A 15456-nucleotide genomic window follows, 5' to 3' on the forward strand; every position below is an offset into this window, starting at 1 on the left:
AACACTTCTAGGGATGAGGCATCCAGAACTTCCCTGGGCAACCTGTGCCAGTGTCTCACCACCCTCATAATAAATTTCTTCCTAATATGTAAACCTACCTTCTTTCAGCATGAAGTCATTACTTCTTGTCCTGTTGCTACATCCCCTTGTGAAATGTCCCTCCACAGCTCTCTTGTAGGCCCCCTTCAGGTACTGGAAGGTGCCCTAAGCTCTCCCCAGAGTCTTTTCTTGGCCAGACTAAACAATCCCAACCCTCAGCCTGTCTTCATAGGGGAGGTGCCGCAGTCCTCTGACCATCTTTGTGGCACTCCTTGGGACTCGCCTCATCAGGCTGACGTCCTTCCTATGCTGTAGGCCCCAGAGCTGTATGCAGCAGTTCAGGTGGGGTCTCACAAGAGTGGAGGAGAGGGGCAGAACCATCTCCCTTGCCCTGCTGGCCACACTGCTTTGGATGCAGCCCAGGATATGTTTGACTTTTGGGCCTGAAAGTGCACATTGCCGTGTCATGTCCAGCCTCTCCTCCACCAGCACTCCCAAGTCCTTCTCAGCAGGGCTGCTCCTAATCCATTCTCCACTCAGCCTGTATTTGTGCTTGGGATTACCCTCACCCAGGTGCAGGACCTTGCACGTGGCCTTGTTGAACTTCATGAGGTCTGCACGGGCCCACCTCCCAAGCATGCCCAGGTCCCTCTGGATGGCTTCCCTTCCCTCCAGCATGTCAAACACATCACACCACAGCTGGGTGTCACCTACAAACTTGTCGAAGGTGCACTTGGTCCCACTGTCCATGAGATTGTCAAACAGCACTGGAGTCAGTGGAGTTCTCAATAGGGTTGAACTATATAAACTATATAAAATCTGAATTAGGATGTTGAGACTTTGCTAAAATGCCTCTTCCACCATCTTGTGGTTGTGTGTACAGGCAGTCCCCAATACACTTGGCATTTGGTGTTCTGGGGATCATGCTGCAGAGATCTGAGTTAGCTGAGCAGGATTCTATTTGAAAGCAGCCTGTAAGCACATAATGCTGCCTCTGAGCTCAAAAAAAAAAAAAAAAAAATCATCCAGAAGGCTTCCTGGCCTGGCTGTGGGGATCAGTAAACAAAGATAGACCTGACCTAGTAATTCCTAGTTGTCCTCTGAACCATAAAGACTCAGGAACATGGAGTTCTACTAGGTTAGGAATATCTGTGCTATGATTCATGGTAGAGTATGAATATGCCCACAGAGAGACTCATGCTAATATCTCTTGCTCTGGATTTGTGTTGCTATGACTTCACTTATTTAATAGGATTTCATCAGCTTTTCACAAAATGAATCAGGTCAGACTCTGTCCTACATTTTCTAGGTTTCCTGAAGATGGTGATTAGACAGGTTAATTGAAGGATGTTTGCAGCACCCGAAGGGTCAACTCCATTACTAAACTCTTGCAGTTGTCTTTTATTTTAATTAATCCGAGTTCTAGCCTGAAACAATTATCCATAAGCCATGCCCAGTGCTTTAGACCTTTCCCCCAGTCACCTGACATCGATTTGCTGTTGTAATGAAGTTCCTGGTTTTGTGATCCATGTATTATGTGTGCAAGATTGATCAAAGACTTAACCCACAGATACTTTTCGTATTTAGTAAGTTCACCACTAAGTTGCAAATGTACACTAAGATCAAATTTGCCTTTGTGCCTATGTGTGACATCACTATGAGAAAAGCAGATTTTCTCTCCTAGAACCTACATGTTTGGATCATAACAGCCAGTGATTCTACAGTAGAATGGGACACATGTAAATAATAGAACATTTTAATATTTATGAAATGCCTGTTTTGTATAAGCAGAGAACTCTTTTAAAAATATATATATAAAATACAGAAATTAGGTGTTTATCAGTAGAGCTATTTTTCTGCTTTTGAATTTTACCAGGCCAAAATATCATTAAAGGTGCTTGCAGGCAAAATCGTTTTATAATTATTATTTGTTTTTATAAAATCACATCAAAACCCATGTGTTCTACAAGCCAAATATTTAGCCCGGTAAACAACCTGATCACTGCTTTGAATAGCGTCTGATTACAACTTTGTAAAATATTTAGGTTGATGGGGATAATCAGACTAATGTTTTTCTAAGAACGTATAAAATAATAGTGCAAACTGGTGATAACAAGAAAAGGACAAAGCAAACACTGAAAAATTGGACAAGCATGAGTGAGATTTATGAGTCAGATACCAAAGTCCTCTTCCTGGGAAAAAATCCCAATGTTTTCAGTAAGGCGTGCTGGATTTGTCCCATTCTTAAGAAATTGGATTTTTTACAATTCAGTGAACTATAAATACATCTGTAACAGCATGCCTTTTTTTTTTTTTTTTTTTTCTTTTTTTGGCTTCAAGGTTTCAGATTTCAGCAAGATGTTTTGGAGGCTTATTAACATTTTTCCTTTTACTTAACAAGTGGCCTTGTTTATACTAACCTGAATAAGTGCCTCGTTCCCAGTGATGTGCACAAATATTTTAATATTTATCTATCCAAGCAATAAACTGAGTATATTATATATATATATTTAATCTATTTCCAGATTATGTATTCAATCCTCTTTTCCCTGGAGATGCTTATTCTGCTAGCAATAATACCATTTGTTAAACCATTTATACAATAATTACTGTGTTTTAATTTGTTACCAAGCTGTCATATTTATTTGGAACAATTTTTTGCTTATGTCTATGGCTGTGATATTTGGCATTTGTATCAGGAAAAAATAAAACTACTGTTTGGTTACTGATCTAAAGTTTGTGTATGATTATCATGCTCTGGAGAGAGGTCAGTAATGCAGTGTTAAGAAAAAGTTAATTTGTCACATCAATTGAAGAACACAAAGTTCTTGTGTTTGCAGCAAATCTCGCTGCTTTGTTCCCAAATTGATTGTTTTCTGGTCATGAAGGTTTCAGCACAGGGGTTGTTTTTTAATCTTTGTGGTTGCACTCATGGCTCAGCGAGGGATTTCTCTTTCAATTCCAGAACATCAGAAATCTTTAGACACCTGCAAGTCCTTTGTAGGCTGGATTGCCGTGTTCCTGTGTGCTGCTGCCAGGCTTTGTTTTACTCGTCTCACAGACAAGTGAAAGTGACTCTGCAGGAGGAGTTCCCTTGTTCCTGCAGGGCTGATGTTGCTTCTTGTGCCAGGTCATCAGCTTTTTGCTTTTCCTAGTGGCAAATGTATTACTGGTAGATGTAGACACTTATAAGGAACTATGATGCAGAAAGAAAAAGCTGCTCTGAACTTTTCCCTTCTCACCCCACCCTTTGTAAACCAGCCAGCAGCGACCTCTGACTTCTGTGTGAATTTAAGCAATCACTTACCTCCTTCACCGTGAAAGGCCGTATTTCATGGCTAGTTACACGAGTGACACTATGTACTTACCAACTTACCTTGCAATGAGGAAGGATAAGCTAGCAGGCAGTGATTCCTGATTTGCTATGTCTATTCCCTTCTGCTACCTAAACTTGCTCATGTGGATCATGCTCAGCAGTTACTTAGTCTGAGCTGAGAAGCCCCATGTCATATCTGTGATCTCTGTGTTGTGATATCTGCCGGAGCAAATCAGACTGAAAGAGTTTCTGTCCTGCTCCAATATAAATAGCTATATATGATGTAAATGAGTAATGAGTCTGGTCCCAGAAGTATGGCATTATCAATAAATCAAAGGGCAGTAATTTCCCACTCCAAGATCATCCACAGCAATCAAGTCATGTCCACACACATTCATGTCCACGCTCATTTTGGCACTTAGTGGAATTTTGGTACTCCTAAGGTGTTCAAGCGTGTCTCAACAGGTCCTGGATGACTTTCATTTCAAAGCCCAAGTGTAGTCCCATGTCAGCATCTCTGTGAGTCAGGGGCTTTTAATGCATCCTCACTGTCTTTTGAAAGAATGACTCAACTCCCACCCTGAAGGAATTCAGCTCATCCCATTGACTGCTTTAGCTTTGAATGCTGTTCAGTAAGTTACTGTTGTAAGTCAGGAGGTTGGCTGTTTGAGTTTGGGGGGGTTTATTATTTACCTCAAGAGGTAATTCATTCAGAATTTACCTTGCACTACTTTGCTTTGGTAAGTGACCATTGACTTCCATGAAAAATGAAGCAAACAACTGGAAGATTCTTAAATGATATATCTTGGTTCATTTCCTGGCCAATACTCGAGCATGTGCTGGATTCCTCCTTTTGCCTCTTACCTGCAGTTTCATGATACAAGTTTTCCTGAGTGTAAGTTTATATTTAGAGCATAAATCTGTAGCTGTCCAAGTTAAAGTGCTCAGATTAAACCAGTACAACCAGAAGATCATGTGTAACAATTGTCATCTCAAGTGTCTTTTTGACCATTTTTGTAGCAAAAGTTCAGACTCAGGATGGAAGGCAAGAGGAGGCAGTCTGGGTAAGAGTGTGTTGTGCCCCCCTCTTTGATAATATATTACTTTCTGCTTTTGTCCCATTTGCATTCCCTTTGCCCCCCATGAAACCATACAATGGAACTAAATGACACAGGGAATGGCAAACAGGATGATAAAAGGTAAGGAATGTCTTCACCATGAGGAGAGATTAAATAGATTAAACTCTCTTCCACTCTTCAGCCTTGGAGGGAATTACCCAAGGAAGAGTATGATAGAGGTACATTAAATCCTCAATGTTACAGTGAGTAGTGAACAATGATTCACTGTTTCTTGTAATAGTCAATACCAAACCATACAGACTACAGTTGAACTTGCAAGACTCATTTCTGAAGGATGAGGTGCATGCCAAACTAAAAAGAAGAAAAAAAAAAAAAAAGAAGGGAAAATCATGGAAGAAAGGTCCACTGCAATCAGCTCTTTGTATCAACAGCTAGTTCAGAAAGCCTGGACGAGGAAAAGCCAGTAGGATTCAGGAGAAGGATCAAGCTATTCATCTTCTCTTTCCTTTCTGTTCCCTACAGCTCCACTCCTGGGCACTGTCAGAGGCAGATGAACAGACCCAGTAGAGCCACTCTTAGGCCCTAACAGTTGTACAAAGAGCCACCAGCCCCAGACTTGGAATTGGTAATTTAAATACCATAATGTGCCTTACTGGATTTTGTTTTTCTTGAAGTAAAAGAGGAATGAAAGTTGTCATTTTTCAGCACCCTAGGCCTCTAGCAGCTGGTTTACCTGCACCTCACATCTGCCTAAACCTCCTGCTGAGGACTACTTGAAATGGTAGCAAGATCCAATAGCCTTTTCCTGGTCCATATCCTGTGAAGGCGTATGATCTGAGCAGAATGAGGTAAAGCATCTGGAGCAAGGAACTTGGGGGCCCAAGTAAAAGATACTGTTGATGATTTTATTTACCTTATAAACATATTCCATTTACTCTCTGCTGTTTGTACCAAAAGGTTAAAATAGTATTTCTTGGGCTCTCAAGTGTCTCTTTCACTGATGTGTTTTTTTCTTATGTTTCTAATGGCACCAAAATGATTGTGTCAAGGAAGAAACATAAATACAAAATTCTTTATAAGTAATAGCTCATGGGAATGTGGCTGTGCCTCTCTTCTATTTCTTGGCAAGACACCTGGATTTCAGCACAGCAAGCTGCATTATGCCCCACAGGGACTGGTCCCCTGTATTGTCAAGTCTGTGAAACCAAGGGAGGAGTACAGTCTGGCTAATTGTTCAGAATAACAAAAGCCTCTGTGGACAAAATTATGTTGCTATATCAGGAGGTTGGCTTCCTAGATGTGCTCCTATGCCCACATCTCACGACACAGCTGTGCCACAGACCACCTCATCAGTGGTGTGCCTTCCGCAGTCTTCTGGAGACAGGATTCCTGGCCTCCTGTTGTCAGGGTTTTGAAACACTCTCTCCCAGCAGGAGGAAAGATTTGGATCCACCCTCAAAGAGCATCGTCTGGAGAGACTTGTAATGGCTTTATGGACATCAGCAGCTGCCCATGCATCACACAATCAGTAACTTTCATCTGCCCAGGATTTAGCAGAGGTGCCACATGATGCCCTTAATACCCCAGGCAACCCTAATGCATCAGGGTGTGCAATACAGCACAGGGACTCTGAGGGCTCCTTTGCACCCCGGGAGACTTCTTCCATCACACGTTGTAATGTTAAACACAAAATTGCCATGCTGCACAGGAGACGTGCTCGTGTATATCACATCTTCCAGGACACCAGCAAGAAAAGGCTTAGCAGAGCACGTTCACTTCACCTAAACTCCTCTCAGATCCTAACTCAGGTGAACTTCAGTAACAAGGTCCCAAAAAAGCCCCTTTATGGACAGTATCATGTTGGTCACAGATACCTAAGATTTGCTGAACACAAGTGCAACAGAGAAGTGCAATTCTTGCTGCTGATTAAGGGTCTACATGCTGTGCTTGGTTATAGGAAAAGCTTGGTTTGTCAGCAGTGATTCTCAACACAGCAGGCTAAGACCTAACCCAGCTGCAGGAAGTACCCCAGAGGGGTGCATGCCTCAAGCTGTTTTGTTGCTAACTTAATTGTTTTTAACCAGGCTGGCACCTCATGAGTCTCAGAGGCACCCACTACTTGCTTTTATGTAGCCAGGCTACATGGGAGCAGTTCAATACCTGCTTTGTCTTGCTGAGGGCTTTTTCTTGAACTAGTTGTGCAGTTGGACAGCTTTTTTGAGCAGCTCATATTCTGTTCTCAGACGTTAGACTGAAAAGGTTTGTGTGCACACCACCTGCAACTGTTGGGGCACACATTTATTACTCTTTCCTTAGCTGTGGTGATTTCTCTACCCTGCAACACTACCCTCAGAAAAGGACCATCCATAATGGCTTCTGTCCAAGCTATTTGACTTGGTAAACTGCTGCTTGGATTTTCCTTTCCAATTTGGCTCTCAAAATGAAGGTGCCAGGGAAATATTTCTCCCCCAGGAAACTTCAGTTTCCTCTGGAACTGCATTTGACATCTGTAACATCACTCTGAATGGTAAATGTGAGGCCAACAACTCAAAAAAATTCTTGCATCATTTTGGCATTGCCTGTAGTTCCCATCTGGGACTGTCAGCTGTGGTAGTGTGCATTTTCCCAGCCTTCTCAAGAAGTGCTGGGGAGTTCTGTTCTCTAGCAAAATGTTTGTTTTCAAAGCGTGGTTGTAACAAGTGTACATGTGCACACAAACGCACAAAGACACACAATATATTTTTATTAATATATAAATCTTATATAGATTTTATTATGTATTTTAAATATACCTGTATAACATAGAGGTGTATCTGTGCATTTTATACAGTATGTAATAGATATTGATAGGTGTAAATTTTATGTGTATGTCTATATTTTTGTATTATATTATACGCAGATTTTTATTGATATATAATTCCTCAGATAAGATCACAACGATGAAGTATTACAAAGTGGGAAGCAGAATTCAGGGTGTATTTGCCTGGAAGGAATCACAGCAGCCAGACCCACTGTCAAAACCTGAGAATGCAACTCCCAGAGCTTTGGGGTCAGGGAGACTGATTTGATACACTCTGCTGTAGTCCAAAATAAGCAAACAGATGGCATTCAGGACTGTCTCCCAGATGGGGACCAGCAGTTGTAGCTCCTGAGACCAGCAGCTGCAATCAGTACCTGCAGCTCTGAGCTGCTTCTTTTGGTCTGCTGCAGGATGCCAAGAAGCACAACCATTTCTTCAAAATACCTCATGTTTGGAGATCAGCAAGTAAATGCATTGAGAAAAAGAGAAGTCAAATGATAGAAGTTGTCCAAAGTCCATCCTTCCTCTATTTACTTTATGTCAAAATGCTGCAGCATCAGTATTTCCCCATCCCAAGAACCTGCAGCCTGGGGCTGGAAACCTATAAGCCATGGCAGCAGCTTCTCCTTGTGCCCCTCTGCTGAGCTGTGGGCTGTTGGCTCCCCTTCTGCAACTGCTGTGAGCTGGTTTTGGTCCCCTATTAGCAGAGTGGCCTGGAAGTGCTCCCAAAGAGGGGGAAGGCAGCAGGCTCCCTCGGTGAGCATGTGTCTCCAGGGGCCCGTGGCAGGGGATGCTGCCAGCCTCTGGGCCACCTGAGACGTCTCTCCCTGGTCTCCAGACATTCTGAGGGAGTCTTTTTCATCTGGCGAAGGTATGAAGTTAAAAGCTAATCAACTGCCCAGGGAATGAGGGTGTTTGGCTGCTAAACAAAGAAAGGCTGTCTGCTGTCAGACACTGTCCAAGATTTCTCAATGGAGCAACAGCAGTGCCATTTTATTCCCACAGGATGTGAACCTCAGCTCTTTGGTGGCTCCTGGCAACCCCGGCTGGGGCAGGAGAGGTGGTTTTGGTCTTGCTCAGACCAGCCCTCTCCACCCCTCTGGAGCAGTCTGCTTCTTGTTAAATGAGCTGTGGCAGTAAGTCCTAGAAGAAAGTGAGAAGCAAAGCTCAAGAAGAGGAGCTTCCTACCTGGTGAGTCACCAACACTGGCTGTAAGCAGGGCTTTTTCTGCTGCTGTCACTCAGGGTGTGAGTGGGAACCTGCTGCTTATCACAGATTGGTGGGCCAGAAAAGGAGTTCAGTGCGTGCCTTAAAGAAAGCAGGCAGGCCAAGAGGGTGCCCCTGAGCACTAAAAAGCACCTGCTTATGGTAACAGTTGCACAAAGCCTGATTAAATGGTCGGAAAGGTCTTAAGTTAATGACCTGAGAACACACAGTTCTGTAATTTCTAGGTTATTTCTTTTGGGGTTTTGCTCCATAACGTTTTGGCAAATGTAAATTAATTCTCCTTTTTGCCTGGTGCTGTCTCTCGTGTCTGCATTTTAAAGGGGAACTGTCAGGGCTACTTTTATCTTCTTTATATGGTTCTTGATTAACTGGTCATACTGTGTGAATTTTATCATTAAAAAAACCCCAAGCCAAGCAAAAAACCAAACAATTATGAGAACGCCCCGGAAAAAAAACCTCACACATGCATTTTACAATTTTTATTAGAAAATTACTATATTTTCAAAAGTCTAGTAAAATCAGCCCTTATGGCATCAGTGATTTACACTGCAAAAATGAGGAAAATAAATAGTCTCCAGCATCAGTGAAATAATTAACAGCAGAGATTTGTCAAAGTGGATGTGGTCCGAGCTTAGCAGTCTTCTTTCTCCTTCTGTATCCTTTTCCCCTTTACTGTAACTCCTGCTTTCATTTCCTTTACTGCACTTTCTCTGGATGCAAATGTTTCAAACATGCCACCTTCTGTCTTTTCCAGCTACTGCACAGCCCAAAGAAAATTTACATCCTCTGGAAACATGTAAAATGTGTGTGTGTCCGTGCACAGATACAGGCAGCCACACACACATGCATGTAAACCTACATATGCACACACCTCCTAAATCCCTCCAAACTAGCTAAATCTCTTTGCTCACAGGCTTTTCTTTAGTTACAAGATTTGCACTCCAGCTGTTAGAATAAATGTGCTCACCACCGGGTTTTCAAGGAAACCAGAAATTAGGCCAATTCTGACCACTGTCACTGGAAAGTAAAGGGAAATGAGGAAGGTAGTACTTCATCCAGTCTCTCTTTAATGACTGCCCTGAATGAAGATCTGTGTGTGCTCTTTTAAATTCTTATCTCCTTTACCTCTGGGTATACACCCACATATATGCATTTGCCCTCAGAGCTGCTCTGGGAAAATCTCCCTCCTCTCATTTCACTGATGCAGGAATGCTGAGGAGCTTCTGCTAGGGCAGATCCTGGGTATCCTCACTTGCACACCACAACAGAAAACAGAGTTGTGGGGAGATGGAAACACAGCTCCAGCCCCACAGTTTTGCTTTACCTCTTCTTGACTTTTAACACAAATTTTTGTATGGTTGATTATTCCTTTTCCAAAAAAAAACCCAAAAAAAACAAAAAACAAAAAAAAAAAAAAAAACCAAAACAAAAAACAACCCATCAAGAAAACCCCAACGAAAAACACCACAAGGGAATTCCTTATGCCACAACTCTCCCACAAGTTTATCCCAGTATCTTAGTCTTCTGTTATTCCAAATACAGCTCAGCACTATGGGTATGAGCAGATTCCTCTGCAGAGATTTTTCTACCCATGTTTTCTCTATTGCCATTTAAGGAATCTCCATAACTAAAGATAAACTTGGACTTTGGCAAGGCCAGGCTGGCTCTCCAAACTCCAAGGTATGAGAAATGCTTTTTTTTCTTTTCTCTAACCACTAACAAGGAGCATGCCTCTTTCTAAGCAGCTGGGGCTGTGTTCTGAGGTCCTTAGATTCTTTTCACTGAGGACTTTGATAAGCAGGAGATAGTTCTGTGTTAGGTGACAGAGGTGAAGAGTAGCCCCCAAGGGTGAGGGCAGGGGGATGTACAGCATCACATAAATGGTGTTTGTGGGTCTCCTTTGCAGGCAGATGCAGAGGTAGTCAGGCTACCTCTCTCAAGGCTGCAGAAAAGGGAGGAATGTCTTTTGCTTTATCTAAATTTGCATGAGGGGTTTTTTCTTAAGTGCATAGCTGCATTCTTCTGTACCTACCTTATACATAATTATCTTGCTTTCGGATGGTGTTGCACTGCTCTGTGTAGTGGATTCTGCCTGTTGGACTCCTTAGAGAGGGCACTTTCAGATATCTCAGTTACAGATAGGGTTATTTATTCTTTAAGAGCATGGTAAATATAACTAACACTGTCTTTATTTCTACTGTAACTCCCACATCAGAAGGGCTATCTGCAGACTGTAAAGAGGAATAAGTAGTAAAATAAATATCCTCAGAAAGTACATCTTTTCTCTGTTTTCTTAACCTCAGAGATACATGCTATGACAGAGAAGCCAAAGACCCTCTCTGCCTATTCCTCTTTGCCAGAAATGTGTTAGCATTCCTAAACAGCTGGCCTTTTACCTTAAGGCACTTTAATTCCTATTAGAAGTAAAGTTAGTCCTCTGCCTACTGTGAAATAGAGGGAGCTTAAAGATGGTTTAAAGTAATCTTGTACCCTCCCTTCCAGTTATAAGTGGAATTTAGCTGGAACAGAGAATAGAGGCCCCACACTTTCAAGGCATCTGTTTTCCCAGATAAGCTCTTGACTCTTGGGGAGTGGGAAGAGTGTACTGCAGTAAATCAGAAAGTCCATAAGACGTGCAGTGGGGTCAAAGTTCTGAGTGCAATAATCACCCCAGAAGGGACTCAAATGAGATAAGCCTTGTACTTGGCATTAAGGTTTGGTGGTCAGCACAAACATTTTCATCTTGCCTTGCAGGGTCTCATGTCATGAGGCTGATGCACCTGGGCAGAGGGGGGTGTTCATGGCTGGCCCTGAACTCTGCTGCCACCTCAGGGCACTGATTTTATAAAAAACTTGCCCTGAAAATTTGGTTTGAACAGCACTGCTTTTGCTGGTTCGTTTTCTTGCAAAATGATAAATTAGGGAAGCTGGATAAAATCCTGGACTTGTATCTAGACAAGCTGGTTTTGGAGACAGGTGAGTAAAGGCTGTGATGCCAAGACGTAGGCAATTCTCAGTATTCCAAAGCGAGTCTTACCAGAGGTCTCTCAAAAAACAACATTTGATTCTGAACTGCCAGTGGGTTCCCTCGGACTTGTTTGAGGAGTATTACTCTATTTATTTCTTCTTTTCTTTTTTTTATATGCAAGTGTTTAAGCACTTCTTGGAACAAACCAGGATGGAGGGCCTCCTTTCAGTAACCCAAACTGCTTTTTAAAACCTACTTATCTGTATTGACTGTCACAGAGCTCGGACTCACAGGTCATGTAAAAGCATCCCGCGCTTTGGAGAACCACCTGAAGGCACGGGAATCCGGAGCTGACTCCCTGTTGCTCCACGTACCAGTCGGGGAGGCGGAAGCCTGGGGTCTCAGAAAGCAGGGCTGGCAATTGCACAGTCCTTCACGAAAGCTGCTCCACGGTGCAGAGAACAGCTGCCACTGGATGGCACCAGGACTCCGTTCGTGTTTGCATGCTCCCCTCCTGAGCCTCCCCTCCTGAGCCGTCCCATCCATCACTGGAAAAACTGATGCTTTGCAGACAGGCACAGCGAGATTCTGGAAGCAAAATGATAGGGGGAAATTACAGATGTGAAAGCTGTGCAGGATGCTGTCATGGCTAATATTTTTAAAGGGGGAAATAATCTTTTATGGTGTATTACTGAGATGGCAATGTTCTGCAGAGTGCTTTACATTCCTGTCCATACAAGCTGCTATTTCCAAATAATCACATGGAGAATAATAACAGGTGTGGAATACACCTCTAACCATAGGATAGAGGGAAAAGCATAATTTTTTTAACTGTGATGTTACAAATCTTCCTTCTTGCTGCTCCAGGCTACAGTAACAGCAGTATAGAAATGCTGCAGACTGTGCAGATTGTGGCTGCAAGATTCCATATCCTAAAGTATATTAACATCCCACATGTGACCCAGGTCAGAGGCATTAATGCTGCCACAGTGAGTCAACACTTTTTGATCCCTCAGTGGAGAATGCATGCAGCAAACTTATGGCATATATTTATAGAATAATGTGCAAGTTAATGCTCTTCTCCACAGCTACTGCAGCTGGGATTGCTGCCTAAATGTACATCTGCAGTGTACTTACTGAAGCCAAGAACCTTTACAGAAGTCATCAAAGAACAGGGAGCTGTTTGGAAATTTAGCAATCCATTACATTATGTTGTAATTCTTAATGATCTCTGATGACTGCGTCTTTATTTATTTATCACTGCTCAGGCAGAAGTGTAAAAGCCCATGAAATAGGAGCTAGCCCCAGATATAAAGAAGCTGCTGCTGCTGGTGATGCTCTGCTGATTTTTTCCTTTTTCTTTTGTATATTCTCTGTATTCTTTACACATATATTTGTAGCCTATTGTATTAGTGGCTGGTTTTCCCAGTAGTTTTCCATCCCCTTTCCCTAGGCAGAAAGACAAAACACATTCCAAGGGCCCCATCCTATCTAGGTTCTCCCTGGGAACCAAGGCTGAAAAACAACTCTTCAAGGCACATTTTCATCAGCAAAGTACAGCTGGTACCAAGGGGGGCCTCCAGAAAAGGGTTGAACCAGAAGGGGGAATGGATGAAAAAGGCATCACTGGTGGCAGCAAGGAGTGAGAAAAGCCTGCAAGGCAGAACACTGCACCCCGAGGCTGAGGTGCTCAGTAAGGGCCAGCCTTGGCAGCCCCAGGCTGTGTGTAACCTTGAGGAGGAACCTGCTTCACCATTTAGGTGACAGAGGCCAGTGGGCTCCAGGTGCAGGACTAGATGGTGTCCAAGCCCAGGAACAGCACAAGCAGCAAGGGAATTAGATCACAGATCTGGGCTTCTGCCTGAGTCCTAGAGCGCCACAGGCACCGGCTCTCTCAAACCTGCCCTTTATTTCTTCTACCCCACCGATCCAAAGACAGAGCCCACAATCACACCCAGTGCAGGGAGAAGAAGGAAAGCAAAGAGAGATGCCAGATGTGGATGGCAACAGCTGCCAAACCTCTCTGTCCCACCCCACCCAAAGAGGGGTGAGCAGAGGTACAGCCCCAGCCTTGCTTTCACAGCAGCGCTGCAGGCTGCCCTGCTGTCAGAGGTAGCAGCAGTGGGATCTTGCTGGGACCACAAGCTGAACCAGAACAGTGCCAATATGTTTTTAGACCACATCCTGATGTGGCTGAAAATTCATCTTCCTCATTCAGAAGTCAGGTCAAAATCAAGGATGAATGGTCTGGAAATATGTCCCAGGTCACAAAACTATTTATGTGTTTTTTAACCCCAGGTAACAACCAAGCGCCAGAAAACTGCTCACTCATTCCCCTTGCATCAGGATGGGGAAAGAATTGGAAGAGTAAAAATGGGACTGTGGGAAGACAAAGGCCATCATTCCATATGCCCCCCCCCTTCCTTCCTTCTTCCCTCAGCTTTATATGCTGGGCATGACACCATATGGTATGGTATGGAATATCCCTCTGCTCACTTGGAGTCAGCTGTCCTGGTGTGTCCCCTCCCAACTCCTTGTGCACCCACAGCTCCCTGTGCGTGAGAACCAGAAAAGGCCTTGGCTCTGTGTCAGCACTGCTCAGCAGGAACGAAAACACCCCTGTTATCAACCCTGCATTCAGCTCAAGTCCAAAACACAGCCCCACACCAGCTACTCTGAAAAAATTAACTCTACCCCAGCCAAAACCAGCACAAAGTAGCAAGACATAGTCACATATTAGAAAAGGCAGATCCATGTGCCTTCCAAGATGTGTGGACTAAGTACATGAAAAAATATTTTTTGTTCACATCTTTTATAGCTTCACCTTTTTTTCTGTAGGTGCAATGTAATGCTAGCTGTATAATCTGGGCAGGGCGTGTCTGACCCAAGTACCATCAGCAGGGCTTTGGGGACATCCAGTCAGTCCCCTTTTGAAGGCATCAATATTCCCCTCTGCATCTAAGCCACTGAGGGGGCAGCTGAGCTGACTTCTTTTGCATTATTTTGCTGGAGGTGATTTTCTGTAAAACTGGGTTAGCGAGGGAAGATTCCTCCTATGATTGCCATGTCCTGGCAGGGTACAGTACCTGTGCCTCACAGGACAGAGGCACATTGTTTATCCAAAGAGCTGCCTAAAAAGCTGAGTGTCACAAAGAGCCAGAGCTTCATGGCTAAATTTCTGCAGAAAGAAGAGATCAGAATACATTACCTGAACAACTGTCTCACTGAGCTGCTACAAAAGCCATCCAGACTCTTCCCTCTTTACCAGGATAGCAGATGCCCTGCCTGCCATATGGGAAGGTGCTGCACTTCTTGACACTGAAACTGTTGTGACTGAGCAGCTTCTCCTTTATAATAAAAATAAAATTCTCCTGAGCCTTATATCCTGTCTCCTTTCCTCCTTTCTCTTTGTAGTTCTTCCTTGAAAATTAAAACCAAGGCATGAAAAAGTGGGACAGCTTCTGATCTGTCAGTGGAGCTGACCTAAACTTGCTTGAGTGTGATGGATGTGGGAGCTGAGCCTTTTCCCAGCTTGGGAGAGGAGATGCTTTCTGGTGTCCCATGTTCCTCTGAGTTACCGGGTGAAGTGGATGCTTTAGATTTAATTTGCAGATCAGAGCAGGGCAGGCTGCCAGTGGCAGGTAGGCACAAGGCTTTCTGTGGTTGTACATGGTATGGGATTTCTTTTCTCCTTTGCTCTGCCTGTAAAACATTTTCTAGTACAGTTGTGCAATCGTGTGAAACCTTAGAGTGCTCCCATGCAGCAAGTCAGGAAATCCTAGGAATGAGGGTCAGTAATAGTTATAAATTACTTCTCTAAAATTTCCCTGCAAAAGACTGGTTTTACTTGATTTCACAATATGCCTCCAAATCCACAGAACTGGATATGTCACCTTTGTTCTTACTCAGCTGCTTAAAATTTTAGCCTTTGCCACTGATAAGTTCAATATGCCTTTTGCTTTTTTAAACTTATTCTTACCTTTTACTCCCAAGAAAAGGAGAAGAAAAGAATTTCCTAAGGAGACAA

This window comes from Coloeus monedula, assembly GCF_965178545.1.
Source record: "Coloeus monedula genome assembly, chromosome: 3".
NCBI lineage: Eukaryota > Metazoa > Chordata > Aves > Passeriformes > Corvidae > Coloeus > Coloeus monedula.